This window comes from Heliangelus exortis, chromosome 6 (genome assembly GCF_036169615.1).
Source record: "Heliangelus exortis chromosome 6, bHelExo1.hap1, whole genome shotgun sequence".
In the NCBI taxonomy this organism is placed as follows: Eukaryota; Metazoa; Chordata; class Aves; order Apodiformes; family Trochilidae; genus Heliangelus; species Heliangelus exortis.
Window position 1 is genome coordinate 12,835,102 of NC_092427.1, and position 19,422 is coordinate 12,854,523.

The window sequence follows — 19,422 nt, forward strand, 5'->3', positions numbered from 1 at the left end:
GCAATAATGCACCTCAGTGACATGCTGCTAACTGGTGCCTCTCGATTTCATGGGACTGGCTTGCGAGTGGTTGGAGTTTAACTGCCAGGCCAGAGCAATGCCACTTAAATAGCAAGTCAAGAATGAGAAAATGAGCCAAAGGGGGGAAGAGGGATAACATGATGGTGTCACTCTCTGTCTTGACCATGTGCCCACACAGCCTCACTATGCAAATGTCTTAAAAAAGAGTTGCTCTCTGCGTGCAGGTCCTTGCCAGGGTCTGCCAAGGTTTGAGGTGTATTGTGCCTCCAGGCTACATAAGGATTTTAATACGTAGCAGATTGGAAAGTTGGCTTTGCAAGACAGCTCAATGCAACTCGGTGCTTTAATGTCTCTATACTGTGTGTGAGAGGGTTTGGTTGAAAGTGTCTTTAATGTCCATTTATTAAAATGAGGCCTCTCACAAAAAGCTCTTTACCAAATAACAGATTCATAGAATAAGTGGTTCAGAATGAATTCTTGGATTTCACAAATCAATTCCTAACCATAGCAAGATGCAGAGTAATAATAAAAGGAGTTTGCATGTACTCTTACAGTTAACATCTTCATAAAATCTTGTTCTGTTGATGTTTGTAAACCTGTACATTTCTAGCCTAAATTGTTCTTGTAGTAATTCCATTCTTTGCTTAAATAGTCCTTATCTATTAGCAGTGTTTATTCCCATTATTTTTTAGAAAGCAGTTGAACCCCCTTCATTTTACCAGACTAAGAAATTCAAGCTCTTTTCACCTCCTCTCTGTTTTCCTGAGTGAGTATGAGGACACACAGGGTTCTCCAGCTGTGTCATCTTTTCTACTGAATAAGGGGTTGGAAGACCAAATTTTGAGAAAGCAGTGAAGCAGGAATTATTGATAATGAAAATCTGGAGCACTTTTAAATAATACACTTTTTAATGATTATGACTAGAAAACACATACATTGCTGTTACTTAAACTCAATTAATGGAAGTCTATAAATGAGATTATAAAGTTTGAAATGTGAACGTTTCTCCTGTACTGAACAATTCCTAGGCTGCTGATTTCATAAAGCCCCAAAATAACACACACAGCATCAGTAATGCCATTCCTTACTGTGTCCACATTGCTCCATCTCTTCTCAACCATTCCCATAACTATACTGACAAACTGATTGTGGTGCACCTTGAGACATTCACTAACTGCACTCTACATTTCTGAACTACTGCTGGCCTCTCAAGCAGTGGAAAAGGGATTCTTCCTTGCATTAAAGAGATCCTTAGCTGCGGAGCTGTCTTGGCTTCCTGGTAATTCTATTTCAGATCATGGCTAATTTATTCACAAATTGCATAGATACTTTTTAGTCCATTTGCACATGGGCTTCAAAGTCTGGCTCTCATGATTTCATATAAGTTTCTTTGCTTATGCCTGGTTTATGTCAAATGTGCTGTTCTGTTCAGTTTTAGAGTAACAGTAATAGTTACATTATACCGAATGTGTAATAGATAAGCAGCCCAGCACAACCACACAACAATTGTTTGGCATATGTAACATTAAGCTGTTACAAAAGATGTTTTGCGAATCTAACACAAAATTGGTGACACACACTAAAGGCTGGACATTCCAATGTGGTTTCACTGCAATACATTATTATTCCTATAATTTGTTGTTTACAGAAGACTCCATTCAAAGCCCTAAATAAAGGCAGTGGGAGATTTCCACGGTGTGCAAAATACTTAATTTCAGGCCTACATCACAAGAGTGCTACATGTTTTTGAAAATAAATACAGAGACAGGGTTCTCCAGCTCATGCTCTTGACAGTATCAATGGAGCAGAACTGCACTGCAGGATGTTTGCATACAGGCTTTGCTCAGCCCTCATAATGAGGAGTTCAGCAAAGAACTTCCTCTGCAGAATTCTGAGTTATGTGTGGTAAACCCTGAGTGATCTCCTCCCCAAATTATGAATGAAAGAGAGGATGCAAAGTGAAAGGTAACTGTCATTATTTACTCAAAAGAGAATACATTCCTTTCATAGGTAACCAGTGCATTTAGCTCACTTCTCAGCAGCGTGGCTCCTTTATGTAAGAGCAAGTTTGTGGCTGCAGTCTGCCTGTGCATATAAGCAATGAACTCTGCCTCTTGCATAGGTACTTCATATAGCAAGAACTTAATTTTCAGACTGGTGCATGGGGATTGATCCGTACTGTTGCTGATGCATTTTGGGGAGGATGTGGTATCTCACGACCAGTAATGTCGTGTCATTAAAAAGCCATTTTGTACATGTTAAAACGTACCAAGAAAAAAAAAAAAAGCATTTTTGTACAAGTTAAACCTCACAGCTGTATAAGCGTAGGGACAAACAAAAGCTTCTCCTTAATACATCTGTGGTGTCTGTGCCAACAACCTTACTGCTCATGCAAGACCCGCCAACCAAGCTGCAGTGAGTTATGTGAGAAAAACTTACATGAAAAATGTGAATGGTATTTTAAACCTCTCACTGAAATATCATGCAAGCTGCTTTGTTGCCAAGATGATGGATTTAAACGGCACCAGGATAAGTGACGTTCACCACAGGCAGCAGTTAGTTGGGAAAGAGGCAGGAGAATGTGTTTAACAGCACTTTCTATGAAGTGGGGTCCTGATTCAGCAAAACAATTAAGACACACACACACACACCTTGCTCTGGGAAGCTTCAGGGGCACAGGCACAACCTTGAGGTGAGATGGGCCACATCCCTGCGGAGAATGCCACTGCTCAGTGTGGGTGGCAGGCACGTTGGTGCTTGAACGAGGCTCTGGGATGGCTGCTAAAACCCAGTATGGACATAAATACCAAGTGTGCTTGTTCAGCAGTGCCCTAAGTAAGCTATGGGGACAATCATTTCACTTTGTGGGGCAGGGACTAACTTTCTCTTTGCATTTGTGCAATAGCTGATGCAACAGGCCTCCACAACACTGGCTGTTAGAATACTGAGAAATCACAGTTCGTGTTAATAAGCTTGCTGCAGCTTGCAGGCTGTCTGTATTTTTAAATTACATTTAAACGATAAACCTCGAGGAATAGGTTGAGGATGAAAGCTGATGGAAACATCAGTAGCTACAGTTGCTAGGCCATGTTCTGCTAACTTCTTTTTTCTCCAGCCAGACTTGGAACAAACTCCTTTTTTCTTTTAACACACATCAAAGTAGCACAAGGTTGCATTTTTAGCTACCTATTGCAAATACCTGAGCTTTTTGTGCATGCCATCTGTGCATTCACTTGTGGAATACTGTTATTTTCTGCTTCTGTCCAGAAAGAGGAATAGCATAGACTCTGGCAAGTTAAATGCAATATCATAATATAGGAGGCAAAAAAATTGTTTTAAACCATGAAAACTTTTCCAAATACATTGACACCAGGAGATCTTCCTGAGAACATGAGGAACCAGTGGGCAACAGAGCTATACTAGAAGCATTCAAGGAAACCACAGCAGGAGAGCTAAGTTCTTTTTTCTACCACTATTCCGTATGACAGATTTTGAGGTGATTGCTGCAACAAAATCTTTTTTAGGGGCATAGTCAGGGAAAAAAAAAAAAAAAACCCACAAAATGTAGTATGTACATTTCATGAGCCACTCAGTAAATTGTTTGGTACCTGCCTGCCAGGACAACGTTTCTCACTCCAGGGTTCTCAAGGAGCTGGGATCTGAAATCACCAAACTACTAACTGTGCTTTGTAACTTGGGGTTTGGAGTGAACTCTGTTCTGGAGGAATAGAAAGTGATATATGACATTTCAATTTGCAGAAAAGACTTCAAAGAAAACCTAGAAATGACAGACCAGGCAGCCTAACACATGGTTTATCACCATATAATGGGAAGAGATGGAAACTGCAAATCTGGTGGTGCCTTAAAACTGTCAGCAATGTCAGCAAACATGGATAAAGAGGAGCTGGCTTATAGAGACTTTGTATAAACATTGGGACATTGGAGTCCTCCTCAGCCATAATCCAGCTCCCTGTTGGAAGAAGATCAAGTATGTACCATCTTCTGCTTCCTCCTGCTTCCTTGCTTTTTTTTTTTTTTTTCCCCAGCTTGCCTTTACTCTCAGTCTAATTCCCACAAAAAGGCAATAAAAATGTATGTGACAGAAGGAGGCACAGCATCTTCTGGGGATCAGTCTAAACACTAAGAGGACTGTAGAGATGATGTGAAGAACATTTAACATGCAGCCAAGATTGAGGACTGGTGTACACAGATTTCTCCAAACATTTTTACAAAGCAAAACAGGAGAGCTCCTTTAGGGATGAGTAACTGCTTCGAAAGGAAGATAGATGGGTAAATTATCACAAAGAAAGGAGTAATCAGTGAGACCCAAAGGAACCTTTAAAACATGGGATAAGTGCAACAGAATTGAACAGTGAGATGGCAGTGTTTTCCAGTGAGTCACAATTAGTCAGGAAAACCAAAACCAAGACTGCTGGCACGAAACAGGAAAAAAAATATGAGAAAGACTGAACAGGTAATAAAATACCAGCTAAAATACCATGATCACAGGCATTTATGAGGTGAAAACAAAAAAACTCCCTATCTGTGCAACACAGTAAGCTCTAAATTTGTTCATATCAGTCAAGAGAAATATTTTGGAGTCTCTATAGACAGTATATCTCAGTGTGAGAGGCAATTAGAACTGATAAGGAAAGAAGAGAATGAAAAACATAAAACCTAATGCTGCTGTACAAATTCTCAGGCATCTTGTTCTTTTCTTTAATACAACACAAAATTGTGCCTATAGCACCTTAATATGTGATAGCATGTTAAGCATCAGAGTAAAATATGAAAAGAGAAAAAAGAGTGACTGGACTGATCAGAAAGATAAGTGCCTGCTAAGTAAAACAGGTCAGGTTCTCTAGGACTACCTGGAAAATAGCTGACAAGAGGGAGACATAATAAAGGTATTTAAAAAATCACATATGGCATGGGAACAGAGAACAGTTACACATTTCTTATGAGAACAAGAATGAATCAAATAATATTTTGTTCATATAAAGGTGTAAAAAAAACCAACAGGAAGTACTGGTTAAACAACATCTGCTTAATCTGGGCAGTTCATTGTCATGAGGTATTTTAGATGTCCAAAATACTAAGGGCTGCAAAAAGTAACTGAACACATTACTGGAAGAACAGGCTGCTTTGCAGAGATGGATACAACCTCCGATTCTCTTCTTAGATTGCTAGAAATTAAGATGGTAAATAGGGGGAGAACTGAAGCTGTAACTGCTCTCTCCTTATATTTCTACTATAGACAACTGCAGGGTGCCAGGTTATCTGAACCTTTGGTGTGACTCGATTCTGTCTTAAATTACAGCTGGAGCAGAAAAATGTGTCAGACTTTTTGCTCACTGTCATATCCTGTGGTTTTTGAACATGATAAAACATTTTAATGAATCAAACTTCTAATGAACATTTTTAAAACCTTAAAAGGGATTTGGTTGAAGATGTGAGATGACATCTACAGTGATCTTATTTTAGACAATCCACTTGCATAGATATAAAGCCAAAAACTACCACTTAGTTAGACCTCCACTTTGACTTAGCCCACAGAACCTCACCCAGTAATTTCTGAAGCAAGCCTGTAACTTTGGTTTGAACTATGTTGCATGTTTTAAAATAGGTTTTGACTTTTCTAGCTCCATCATTAAGCAATCCAGCTAGTACTGCCACCAAAGCCACCTGGCTTTGCAACTTGTCCGAAAATTGCTGGGGAATTTGAGAAAAGAAGAAACATTCAAAAAGCAGGCATGTACCAGTGGACTCCAGTTTGTAAGGAACTTGTTCAATTCTGCCACTGAGTTCTTTCTGCAGTGTAAAGGAAATAAATTTCAAAATCCAGTGAGTATTTTGAAACGAGCAGCTCGGGCATACAGATTCCAGGTCCACAGGCTTTAATTTTTCTTTTTCCTTCTGTAAATATCTACAGTGAGAAATCATTCTAGCTTTGCATTGACCTGTATTTGGCTGAATTCTAGGAAACTTTCAGGAAGGCAGAAAGTTTTCTTTCAAAGCTAAAAGTCAGATAGCAGTGATTCTAATAAAGCCTGGCAGTGTATGTGCATGTGTTGCTGCATTCTGTACTCAATGCTACTTACATTTCTGTTGCTTAGATCTCCACTTCTGAGCAAGGGCCACAACATTTTATTCTCTTAAGCTGATGCAGCCAGTGTAGATAAGCAATACACATTCCACCTCTGTTAAAAAGCTGCTTTTGTTGGTTTTGTTTTCTTGATCTGCAAGGCAAGCATTGGAATGATCTCAGGCTTTCATGTTTCAGGGCCATTTCAACTAAAATATTGGAAAACCTTTTTAAAAACATCAATACATATAAAAGAGGGGGAGAGAAAATGGCTGCTCTGTCATCCCTTCCCATTTTGTTGCTGGGGATTTTAAGAACTACTGTGGTGTTTGGTTACTTTGGCCTTTCATAGGCTTCTTTACAAAAGTTTTCATAGAACTGCTCACTCATCTGAAGCACAGAGGAGGCCTATATGTCACCTCTCACCACTCTGCAGTTTCACAGTTGAGGTTTTGAGGCTGACATTGTCTGCCAACAGCAAGCACAAGTGAAAGGCTTTTCTCCCACTGGTAAACCACAGCCAGAAATGCAACTTCAGCCCTAAAAACATCTTTCTTCATTGCAGTATAACATGATATGTTTCAGAAGTAAATGTTCTTTACAAGTGTCCCTAAGGAGAAAAATAAAAAAGTGTTTATTGACTGTTGTGGTTTTTACCTTGCATTAATCCCTCTGCTTGAGTGTGCAGGACAGAAAACTGCCAAATTTGACCCTTCCTAAGAAAAAGACAAAAGACAGCACAGCAGTAGATAAACAAATGTGTGCAAACTACTTCCTGGCCTCCCTGCAAAGTAATTACAATTGTAAAGAGAGATTTTTGACCTGTTAAGTTCTTCCAGGAACTGTACAACTTGTTCTGAAATCTGGATTCATAGAACACCGGCTTTCTGGCTTCCTGAAGTAGTTTCAGCTTCATGTTATAAAAAGAAAAAAAAAATATTAGAAGGCTTTGGCTGATTTTATAGAAATTAGTTCAGATTTATTATAATAAAAAGCATCACAGTTTACACAAAATTCAGCTCACTTCATTTTCTATTAGGGTGAAAAAAATATTTTCAGATCAACACTTCAAAAAGGTTGTACATGTTCTTTTTCTTATTTAAAAATATATATGCCCTGAAAATGGCATGAATAGAATATACCAGATGACATCCTCTGGAAAACACAGCAACAAGAACCAGGGACCTGATGGAATATTTCAAACTATTTGGTGACTCTTACATTGACAGAGCCCTGAAAAGATGCTTTCACAGACACAGTGTCAGCTGCTGGGTTAGCAGGGATACAGAAGAACAGGGAAGATACAAAAGAACAGTGAAATCTCAGCCCTATGGACTGCACTCTGCACTGAAAATAAAAAAGCACTGTGTTGATTTACACTGCTATTCTACCTGCACCTGTCTTACAGAACCTCAAAGGGGCTGCCCACTGAGGGCAGGATGGCTCTGTGCTTCCTCTCTCTGGTGACACCAACACCAAGGCAATGAGTTGCAGTTTTAATGCAGCTTTTATCTTATCTACAGCAAGTATTTAATATTGCCCACAGCTCATGAGATGTGCTTATTATCTAAGAATCTTAGCTTTAATATACTATGTTATAAGCAGCCATAGTAGTGATGGTAAGAATGACAATGGTGACGTTTCTAGTCATAATAGTTCTGGAGACTTGGAAATATGAAAGTCAAAAAAGCAAGGAAAAAAATCAAAACCACAGAATGCAACTTAAAATGTAACTATATTTGGCATTTCACAATCGTGGAAACAAACTTTTCTTTTGAGTGCTTTGCTTACTCCCGAGTCACCTTTAGGAGAGCAGCAAATGTGTTCCAAGTAATTCCTGACCACTTACTAAGACAAAAATCTGGAGCTTGCTCTTTCCAGCTCCAGGCTCTGTGACTTACTGCACTGCTGCTACGTCGCTTGTAAGTAATGGCTGCTCTGATCCCCTTTCTTAAGCCCTTAGAAAGCAGTAGTCATCCTGCCTGGTTCCAGTGGGCTTTTGTTCAGGAATCACCAGATGGGACCCCCAGCAGTTCAGAGGAATAGGAAAGCATCAAGTAATGAGAGCCTGGACTGAGATTAGGATAGAACTGAAAGGGCAGGTCAGGAGATGACTTCAGCAGGTCAGCACTATCAGCTGTACACTTTGTACCAAGATGGGGAAATAAGAATCCCCCCACTTTACACCCTCTGGCTGGCTAATAGGGATGAAGGAATAAACAGATCTGAACATGTCTCTATCTTGCTGAGATTTAGAAAGGACAAATACAGCATAGGTAACCCTCAGCTCCCCTGCTACATACTGGTTAGTGCCATCAGGCTGATGCAGATGCTTCTGAAATTGCTGGCTAGTGCAGATCAGTGGCAACATACAGTCTCTTCATGAAGTGCAAAAAAATTGTATCTTGGATAGCTTTGGATTAATCACAGCGTTTGCTAGAAGTACTCTAAATTAGAGATATACTTAACCCCTGCATTGTATTCTTGCCCAAAGCAGCACATTTCTATGCCATATCATAAGGAACTGGCTCTGCAACCCCACCTTTAATTTCATAGCTATATCCCACCTCTAGCAGCAGTGCTTCTGGAGGGTTTTCCACTGTGAACTGTGCCTAGGGGCAGATTCTGGTGTATGAATTTGTGCTTCTTTGTTCACCTCCTCAGGAAATACTGCAGACATTAAGCACACAAAAAGTAAAGTTTGAAAAAAATAAATAGAAAACAAGCCTTCTATTCTTTATTCTGGTTCATGGTTATTGAAAATTAACCTTTCTTCTCTTTTGCCACAGATATTCTAATTTGCTTTTAAACAGGAAATAATAATGACATTCAGAAAAAAAAAAAGAAAAAAAGGCAAAAAACGTAACTTTTTTCTTTTTTTTTTTTTTTTTTGCAGAGGACGTGCTGAGATTTGATGTCTTGAAAGCTAAGCCCTTGAATCCCAGATCGAATCTGTGGAAAGGCAGCAGGAACAATCCCTGCTTTGCTTGTGCATTCACAACTTGACCGAGCCCGGCGCATGAGCCAAGTCCACCCTGAGCCAGATCTGGCTGTGATGTTCCCGGTGCAACCAGGCGCTGCAGGAACACCCACACCCGGGGTGTGCAGGGAGGAGGACGGGACAGAATCTGGGGAACAGCAGCTCTGTCTCTGTAGCTAGACTAGAAACAGCATTAGGACGAATGGAAGAGATGCAAAACTGCTGGTAAACCAGAAGTGAAACACAGCTGCTGGAGGGAAAGCAAATTTAAAACTAAGCAGGGAAGTTTCTAAAGGACAATTTTCTTTCATAGCAATTGCAGACCTCGGACACAGAGATCTTCCTGAGCTGTATTGAAGCCAGTGATACTCTCCTGCCCTGCCAGAATTATAAACCCTGCATTGTAGCCAGTTAACTGCAGCCACTCCAGAGCAACCCCCGCAGTGTTTTGCTGGATGATTTGCCGGGGAAGCGAGTCTTCCCACTCCCCAGCAGTTCTCCTCTTCCCCCCTGCCCTGCACAAGGGTTAATGGCACGGTTCCGCTTTGTTTTTTTCTGTTATTTACCCTTTCTCCACTAGATGCTACACTGAGACCATCAAACATTTATTGAGTCAAATAACAAAAATTTGAAGATTCGACGCAGAATAAAGTGTTTAAAACAAACCAGAGACAGCATTGCCCCGTTGCTGTGTCTGTGTGGTGTGAAGATGAGAGTCACCCATCTCATGTTGGAGGAACTGCATCCACTTCACCAGAGCTTATTGGCACTGCATGGAAGAGGGATAAAGTGAGCCTGTGTGTCCTGGTGGTTACTTATGTGCAATTGTATCAAGTGGCTACCTGAATGTGTGAAATGGTTTACCAACTGAGTGCCACAAAATCTAAAATTAACAGAACAATATATGCCAATAAAATAAGATAGTCCTTTTTTTTTTCCCCTTTATATCTTAGAAATTCAAAATCCCATACTTAACTGGAAAAAAAATACGGTAGATGCTATTTTGATGAAGTTTACATTTCAAATACTATCACAGAAAAAACCATTATGTTTCCTGTTGTTATGTAAGCCTTTGGCCCAGGCAGCAGGGGAAGTGCTATCCAGTATGGCTCCCATAGAGCCTGCCACTCTGGTTTTTAAATTGTGTTACAAGTTGTGCAATACCTTCTAGTAAACAACCTGAGATCCTCTTACCTTTTGGCAAAGGCAGGTCCAACCAAGCACTTCTTCACAGCCTGGCTTCTATGGCAAGCTTATTGGATAAATGCATTACAGCTTTTCTTGGAGTCTCCACTTGGACAAAGAAAAGTGAAGGTCAGAAACTGTTGCAGTGAATTAAGGTCTTCAGGGCTCTGGCTCTATCAGGTCTTCAGTTACCTCACATTCTGCTTACCTTCCCCTTTACCACACCCCTCAGAAATGCACTTTGTGTTACAGCCCAATCAGTAGAACTTTTATTGTTTTAGGAATGGGGCACGTATAATTTTTGGAAACTTCAGTCTGACCTGGTTAAAGTCCAGCATCAGCAATATGCTTCTTTTCCAGTAAAAATCAAAACATGGCTTCAAAACACTGCTATGTTGGCCTGTTTTGCTGTACCATACTTTTATTTGCTTAAGTGGATCTAAACAGGGACAAGAGCTGGAATTGAAAATGATGTTTTTTTAAAGTTGAATAGGGCCTTATAGAAGTAAATATTTATTGTTCAGGAACCAAATATGCTGCTGGTATGATGAGCTTCAAAATATACATGAGCTATACCAGCTGAGGATCTAGGACAGATGCTAAACAAACTGCCATTGAGCCCTGGCCTCCTTGTTGACCATTCACAGTCTCATCTTCAGATTAGTAGAGAGGAAGGTGGATTAAGGGGGAGGGGGACAGTGGTAGAAATTCTTTTTTTTTTCCTTTCCTTTATTCTAGTAGATATGGTAATGCTAAGATCAGTTTAGTCAGCATTTTTCTAAGCTATAAATTCTTCATTATGTTTTGGGCCAGAGATTCATTTTGGGCAGAATTTCACATGATACTTTGGAGTGAGGTATCAGTGAGACTTCAAGGTCAGAAGAAAAAGCAGCAGATTCAGAACTAGTAGCTGTTAGATTTACAAGGAAGAACCCTCAATATTTTATGGTTGGTTACACTGAGAGGCTAGTATTAAAACTAAACACTTGTCCTCTGGTACTCTGCTTACTAGTATCTCTATCCAAAGAGCTAAAAACAAGCACAAAGGCCTGCCACAAAGTAGGTCATAATTCTCTGAAAAATCAAACAAAGGGTCACGACCTAAATAAATGGAGTTTACTTCATAACAATCCTCGGAAAGAAGGGATTTGCTGTTAGTAGGGATTCGACATGCCAAAGGGAATTGTAAATGAGAACTCTGCAGAGCTTCTCATCTCTGACAGATGGGTTCATCTTCAGCTTAGGGCAGTATTGATTGAAAACTGGTATTCTGCACAGTCTTTTCAGTGCCCAGCATCTTTATCTTGGGATCGACTCATGTTCCCAGTGGACAAGCAGCCTCATTACATAAAACCACCACTAGACCTGAAATTAACTGCTAATTCTGCCATTGGCCTTTCAACAGAGAGGTCAGGCTGGGAAGCAGCTGTGAAGATGAAAATACCTCCTGGCCAACCTCGAGGTGTCCTGAGCACGGGTTATGGGGAAAGATGAATATGGCAGGGCAGCTGCTGGCTTGCAAAACCACACATCTTCAGTAGTCAGGTGGAGGACTTTGATCTTCAGGATGCTGGTGGAGCAGCACCATTTGTAAGTACAAGAACAACTCTGAGGTTCTCCCCTGTGAGACGTGATCCAGGCCAAGTGAACAGGGAGAGACAATCATTGAGAGTGATGGTGGGGCTGCCTCTCCCACCTCCCTGCCCCCAGTGCTGCAGTAACACTGGGGTAGCTCCAGGCAGGAGCAGGGAGGTGAGTCCCATGGAGCCAGGCTGACAGGGACACCATGCTCCCTGACCAGGAGAAGGGTTCAGTTTGCAGCATGACTGTTACAGAATGGATTTTGGAGCATGTTCTTCCCAAGGGGGGAGGAAGGAGGAGTACAAACTTGATGGAGTATTGTACAAGATAAAATGAGTTTCAGGGTGCACATAAATATTACTCTTTTATCTGTAAGTGCTAGGGAATGAAGCAAAAATGTTCCTGTGTTCCCTTTCTGCTACTGCCAGCGACTTTGTTCAGGCAGTGTCAGAGCATTTATGGGTGGAGAAATTTTGCTTGCTAAGGAAAACCAGGGAGGTTTTCCAGGCCCCTGGGCTGGAGTTTGTTCTTGCTCTTTGTAAGGATAATCCTCAGATGTCATGTAGACCTTTTTGCTACAGTTAGCCATATAAAAAACAGCAATAAAACTAGAAACCTGACCCCATGATCTAAAATGTCAATAGATTTTCACTGTTTTGTTTTGGTTTTTTTCCCCCTAACACATCAGAGAAACACTGCACTGCTTTTGTGACAACTTACCTTATTATCCACTCTCACTCCCCAGATCCTACCCCCTTCTCTTCCAGTTCCACTCTGTCCTTTGCTTACTATCTTCTTGCATGTAACCTCTTGATCTTGGATCTGTTTTTCCAGACTGAGCAGATGTAAAGCTGGTACACAATCATTATTTCTGAGTTCATCCAAACACTGCATTGATCCTAATGCACCCCCACCCCCACACCTCGTACCACCACTCCAACCCCAGCATCTGGCACCACCTCTTGTGGTGGCGTTTCAAAACAGAAGGGCTTTTTTTATGTCTGCCTCGAATCAGAGGACAATACAGAGTGCTTCAACCAACCCCAACCAGAGGAGGTTGTTCCCTGGCTGCTGGCTCCCACTGTAGCACCCATGCACATGGGCCCACACGTGCTGGCAGCTCCTCTCCTCAGGGCTTAAAATTACTCCTTTAATTTCTGTTCACTTTGCAAAAAACTGACTCCCCTCCCTGCATCACCCCTGCTGTGGAAGGTGCAATCTTGCAAATAGGATGCGCTGCCCTCACCCCTCTCTCCCAGGTGTCAAGAGTGATCATTTCTCACAGTGCTGAAATACCCCGTGGGGGTATGGGGAAGATTTTGGGGCTGATAGGGGGCAGACACTGAAGCAGCTGTAGCAAATGACAGATTTTCACATACGCCTGCTGAAGCACTGTTAATGCTTCACACATGGAGTTTGACACAGTAATGGAAAAATCAATGCCAGGATCACAGTTTCACCACACATGCAATAGCTTGTTGTGTGCATCAGTAATTACACTTCTTGTCTTCTAACCCAAGGCTCACAATGTTTTTCTGGCAGCTTTTTGTCATTTTATATTAGTGATCTGCAAAAGCTGAGCCTTGAATAAAAAAGGATTTTCCTTTTTTTTTTTTTTAAATTAATAAAATACAGTGCTCAATCCAATGTAGTACATATGCCATAATCTGAGCTGTACAAGAAAAATTTACCAGTTACAGTGGGTGAAATTCTCTAGCTGGATGTTCAAGTTGACTGGTTCCTGTGGCTTCCTCTAGACCAAAATCCACTAATCTTGGAACAAGGTCCATGCAGAAAGATGCCCAGGCGCCATCACTTGTGATTTCTAACATCACATCCCTCCTCAGGAGCAGGAGGCACCAGCCCAGCTCTGGGCTATCAGCCCTGACATGCCAGCAGTACTGCCAAGGGGCTGTGTATCTCAGAGAAGCCAAAATGAGTGCAGGGGTTTGGCCAAATGGGCCTCTGAAAAAGAGAAATGGCTTCACCTCCAACCTATTAGCTCAATAACTGAAGATGAGTTTTGCAAATAGTTAGAACACACCATGCTATACCTGATAAAAGCAATGAAGTCTTGGCTAATGCATCATTTAAGGCTCTTAAATTTTTGCTGAATCTGCCAGGCTGGGTTTTTTTGTTGTTTGTTCTTAACAGCCTGAACAGACTGGATTTGCTTCAGTGAAATAAAGAACTATCTCTGGCTAGAATAATGTTTAAACATTTTCTCAAGCTGAAAAAGGGCATTAAGTGAGGTCTTTTTAGTACATACCAGTCCACGTAATCATTGCACAAATACCCTCACAAGAGAAAATATAGTGGAAAATAAATATTTAAAATATAACTGCTCAGACATTCAGCAAAATGTATGCATTTATGCTTTGATATCACACAATCTACAACTGTTATATCTGAAATGACTTAAACCATCACTTACCAAAGCGTTAGTAGTAAAACCACACACAGAACTGTGACTTGGCCTTTGTAACCTCATGTTGAAGAATTAGACCTGCTCAGTCCCACAGTGTGAGCTGCCCCAGAGCTTGGTCTGAAGGCACTCTGTCCTTCTGTCTCAGCATGGAGTCTGCAGCTATTTATACCTGAGGGTTTCCAATAGCACCTCATATTTTCCTAGAGTGAGGGGAAGAGCAAAGCACTCCTGCTCCTCAGAGGAAGCCAGGTACTTCCAAGCAAAGCTTTCCAAAATGAAGTGTGCTGAGGGAAGGGAAGGCAGAGGCCATGCAGCAAGCTTATCAAGACAACAGGAAGGTGGAAAGGATTTTGCTTGTTTGAAACTGAATCCTTATGGGAGATGCTCAGATTTGGCACGGCCGAGATCAATGACTCCCTACAACCGAGCACTTGTGTAGACAATATCAAGCATAACACAGGAGAAAACCCCTCTTGGAAGGTATCTCTAAGAGAGAGTTTAAGTGTTTTAACTCATTTAGAACAGCACAGTAAAACTAGCTTTTAAAAATTAAAAAAAAAACCAAACAAAAAAAAAAAAAAACCAACAAAGTGGGTCAAACCTGTAAAAGTGATAAGAAGGTTTCAAAATGAAAGAGGAATGCCTCTAGCACTGACAGGAAGATAAGCTGAAGAATGAAGTTATGCTGTTTCTGTGGGCTGAAACTTCTGTCCCAGAGGAGGAGAAGGAAAGTGTAATTGCCTTAACCACCCAGTGTGATGCCAGGGGAGGTGCCCGTGGTCCCCAGCTGATGCACACTGTCAATGTACAGTGTATGAGGATCCCACACATTTTCCTTCTCAAGTTCCTTATTCACCTTGTTAGGAAAAGGAGGTCCTGGAGCTGTTCCACCAGCCTAATACCACATGACTGCACTAAGGAATCACTGCACCAAAACTGTTTTTCAGAGCTGTCTGCAGACAAAAAATGCTGGCTCAAAATCTATTTTCGCAGGATATCCACTGGCTGGATTCATGGCTGATCATTCACATTTACCACAGTCTTCTGGAGGGAGGCTGCATAACAACTGCACTGCATGGTAGGGTTAATAACTCAGTATTTCAGCTTTGTAACTTATTGCAGGGAGCATCTTTTTATGTACTAGGAACATCTTTTAATTTACATACTCAGCATCATCAAGGTGTTCAGGTGTGACCATTTTATAAAACGTACATGATTCTAGTACAGGTTTGTGTAAACATCATTTATTTATTTGCTCTACCAGCCTATGTCTGCAAAAAATAACAGAAGGCAGGCAAGGCATATCAGTTCTCTTTAGCTCAAAGATCAGTCACAAGATTATAATTTGGTTCCTGCAAAGTCAGTATAGGTTCTTAGCCTGCATTTTCTGTCTAAAGATATATAGCTTTTGAAGCCTTTTCTAGAGATTTACAATACTGGATTATGCTTGAATTGGACATACAGAATCTGCAAGCTTTGTATAAAACAAAGTTGTTTTAAGAAACACAGCGGTTAATGTTGAGGTTTCTTTCCCAGGAAAACCAAAATGTACAGCTTTCTGTGTGTTGTGTCCAAATCACAGCCAAAGCCTCACACCAAACACTACAAGACTAGAGCAAATATGATGATGAAAGAATATTTACACATGGATCAATACAGGATATCAGAGTGATCAATTCACATACCCAATTCTGAAGCAAGATTCCCGTGCAACTAGTCAGTTTTGTTGCAATCTTGTGTACCATCTAAAGAAGTCTCTACCTGTGCTGCCAGCCAGCTGCAATAGGCTGTTATGCAACACAACACATGTCCCATTTAGGCCCTAAAACTGGTTCTGTTCAGCTCTCAAGATTGCATTTCTCTTGTGATCAGTAATTTCCTACTTAAGGCTTCTGGTAAGGTCCTGTGCCCGTACCTTCAAGGCCCTGCTGTCATTGTGGTTTTCTGCTCTTGGGGACCTGAGCTACAGTTCCCTCCTTTGCTTTAGCAGACTTCAAGTCATGGCCTCCTGATAAAATTACTAATGTTTTATTAGCACAATCTAGCCAGGCATACATCACTGCTTTAGGGTCACTGGCTGGCTCAATGTACAGAAATAATAGGATGTGTGTAAAGATAAGGAGTGTGATATAAATAGATACAATGCTTTCCTAATGACCTGCTAATAATGTCTGTTGGTTATGGCAATATTACTGCTGTGTTATCAAGCTGCTTTACAACATACACAAAATTTTAACCAGACATAGGGGTTGATACAGTCTAAAGAGTTCTTTGAAATCAAAGGGTGAATAACTGAGTGAGCTCAGCTGTAAACCCTCTCAGAAACCACACATTTTATGGTAGCAAATGACTCCTGTTTGCATTGGAATGACAAGCTTTCTGGAGCAGCACAAAAAACTAAATGTAGAGAAAATAGTATTAATGTTCCACAATCTGTTTTTCTCATTTCTCTTATATGTGCCTCATATCTCTGTGGCTTTGAGCATGTTTTTTCCCAATGCCTGACCAAAGCTTAACAATGGGATATTGCTTGATTCCCACTGGCTGCTCAAATGTCAATTATAACAAACTAGAGGTAGAAACATGGTAAGGAGGTTTTTTTGCAGTGAGGATTCTAGATTATTGTGCCTTTGTTTCACAAGGCTTTGTCATCTTTCACCACAGTGTCCAGTAATCAGTCTTACTCATCTTTTGGTATTTCCATCAGCACTCTGTTCAGTTTTTAATCAGCTTTTAAACACTTAATTGTATCCATTCTAAACTTGTCTTTTGTACTGAGAAGAAAAGAATATTTAGGGTGAAATGCATACGTGGGTAATTCTGCAGAGCCCTACAGAATATGCTTCTAGTTCTGGCTGCTGCTTTATCCTTCCATGCCAGTCCCAAACAGCCTCCCTGTGACTAATGTTGCCATGGTCTGATTTACACACACATTTCATATCTGCAGCTCATTATCATATTCAACTTCTGGGTGGCTCAGCTTCTCTGAAAAATGGGACCTAATAACATTCTACACAGAAAAGGATTTAAGTGCCTATTAACCTGTATCAATTTACTATGACATTTATAAAGATGTGAATAATGTGCATAGTCATGCACATGTTACTAATGCAGACTGAATTATTCATTGCAAATCTGGGCAATATTTTTATCAAATACTTATTATGGATAAATGTTTTCCTTATTCAGTATCTCAATATATGTTTGAATAATACTCTGCAAATATTTCACACAAAAGTTGCACCGAATTATTGGCACTTTCCTTCACTGAATACTTATTTCCAAGTCAATTTCTGTAAGACACACTATTGTTATTTATTCATTGAGCTTGGCTCTGCCTAGGCTGACAGACATAGGGTCAACCTCAAAATACTTGTAATCTTAGCTTCAGACATTCAAGCTCTTGCACACAAGTGGATTTCTATGCTATCACAATATTTCTGAGATCAAAATGGAAGTAAAAGAAACATAGGAAACCAAGGAAGAAAAATCAGTCAGAAGTTATAAATATGAAATTACTGACTATATATTTGTTGATATGTCCTTATTCCATTGACTGTCATTCTTCATGTTGGTTTTGATCTTTCTCCGCCCTTCTTTTAATGCCTGACTACATTCAGCCTCTCTTTATTTTCTTGTCTATCTGTTCAAGATTGACTAATTTATATTTGCTCACAATTAGTTCCCAATCTCTGATCAAATGCTGTGCTTACAAGACTGCAAATGCCCCAACTCTACAAATAATTTTCCAGCCACGCAAATATTCTGCAAGAACCAACCCCAAGCCATGCAGATGGTGCTTTTGTCTTCTTACCTTTAGTTTTCAAATATCAACACACAGTGACCCTGAACAAATTTCACCTTCATCACTGATGGCCAAAACAGGACAGCCCTGGCATTTTGTGATGCAAAATCTTATGGATAGACAAGATTCAGAGAAAGTATTTCCTCTTCTAAATTATAGGCTATATGTGCATACTGGGAAGTAAAATGTGGCCAGTGATTCCCAGCTCCTGGAGGCTTGGGCTGGCAAATGCCCACAGTGATCAGGAGCCACACGTGCCTCTCAGAACACATCCTTGAGGAATCGAGCTGGTGTGTTGTGAGACCTCTGCAACACATCCCAAAGCATGGGATGGCAGCAGTGCTGGGAGAAACCTTCCAGAAACATGCATGCTCCTGTTATCCTCTTGCAGCAGGACAAGCTCCCTTCTGCTAGACTGCTATATAAGAAAGAGATTTTATCTGATAATTGGCATTATCATTCCCTCACAGTGACAAGGCTTTGGCATAGCATTTACCAGTGGCCACTACATAGCAGCACTTAGCTTTCCACTTGTTTGCTGATAACTGAAGCAAAGGAAATAAACATGTGCACACATTGCTTACAAAATAATGCAGAGCATTATATGCTAAATATGTCTCCCTTGTCCTCAAAATGAAAAAATAGAAAGCAAAACCATAAAATAGAGGATCTGTCTACTCTGCCCTCTACTTAAAGACTCTATGGCTTGGTCTCTGATCAGATACAAAGTCAGACATTTATGTTTTTGTTGGTTTTGTACATAGAAAAATCAAGTTTGTTACCATTTTTAAAAGGAAAATTTTTCATTCATTGAGAAGGAAAATATCTGAGTCCCAAGTGATGCTATTGCAGACAATGAATTAGGATATGATACTGTGGTCTGGTGACAGCCAAGGTAAATGGTGCTTATCCACTTCTATTTTTTGCAATTTTTCATTTATCTAGTTCATACATTTTAGGATAATATCCATAAGAATTTTACTCACATTTTTATTTACTGCCACTCTTCTGCTGTTGCCTTACTTCTGAAGACTGCAGCAGTTACCATCATGCAGTAGGAACATGGCTTCTAGATCAGAAACAAATTTGCTAAACTCTGGCTTTATTATTTTAATTCCTATCTTGATAATGAAACACCAAATGAGAACAGATTTCAACCTAAGAGATGAGATGTCAGAATAATTTTATACCTTGTCACTAGGTAATGATTCTAATGGTATGTCTTACTTAGCTGCCTTTGTTAATGACTTTATGGTGAGAGCATGTTTCAGCAATTGTGATTGTGTGGAATACTCTATGTTCTGGGGCAAAAGATTAACTTAATGAGGAGAAAGCCA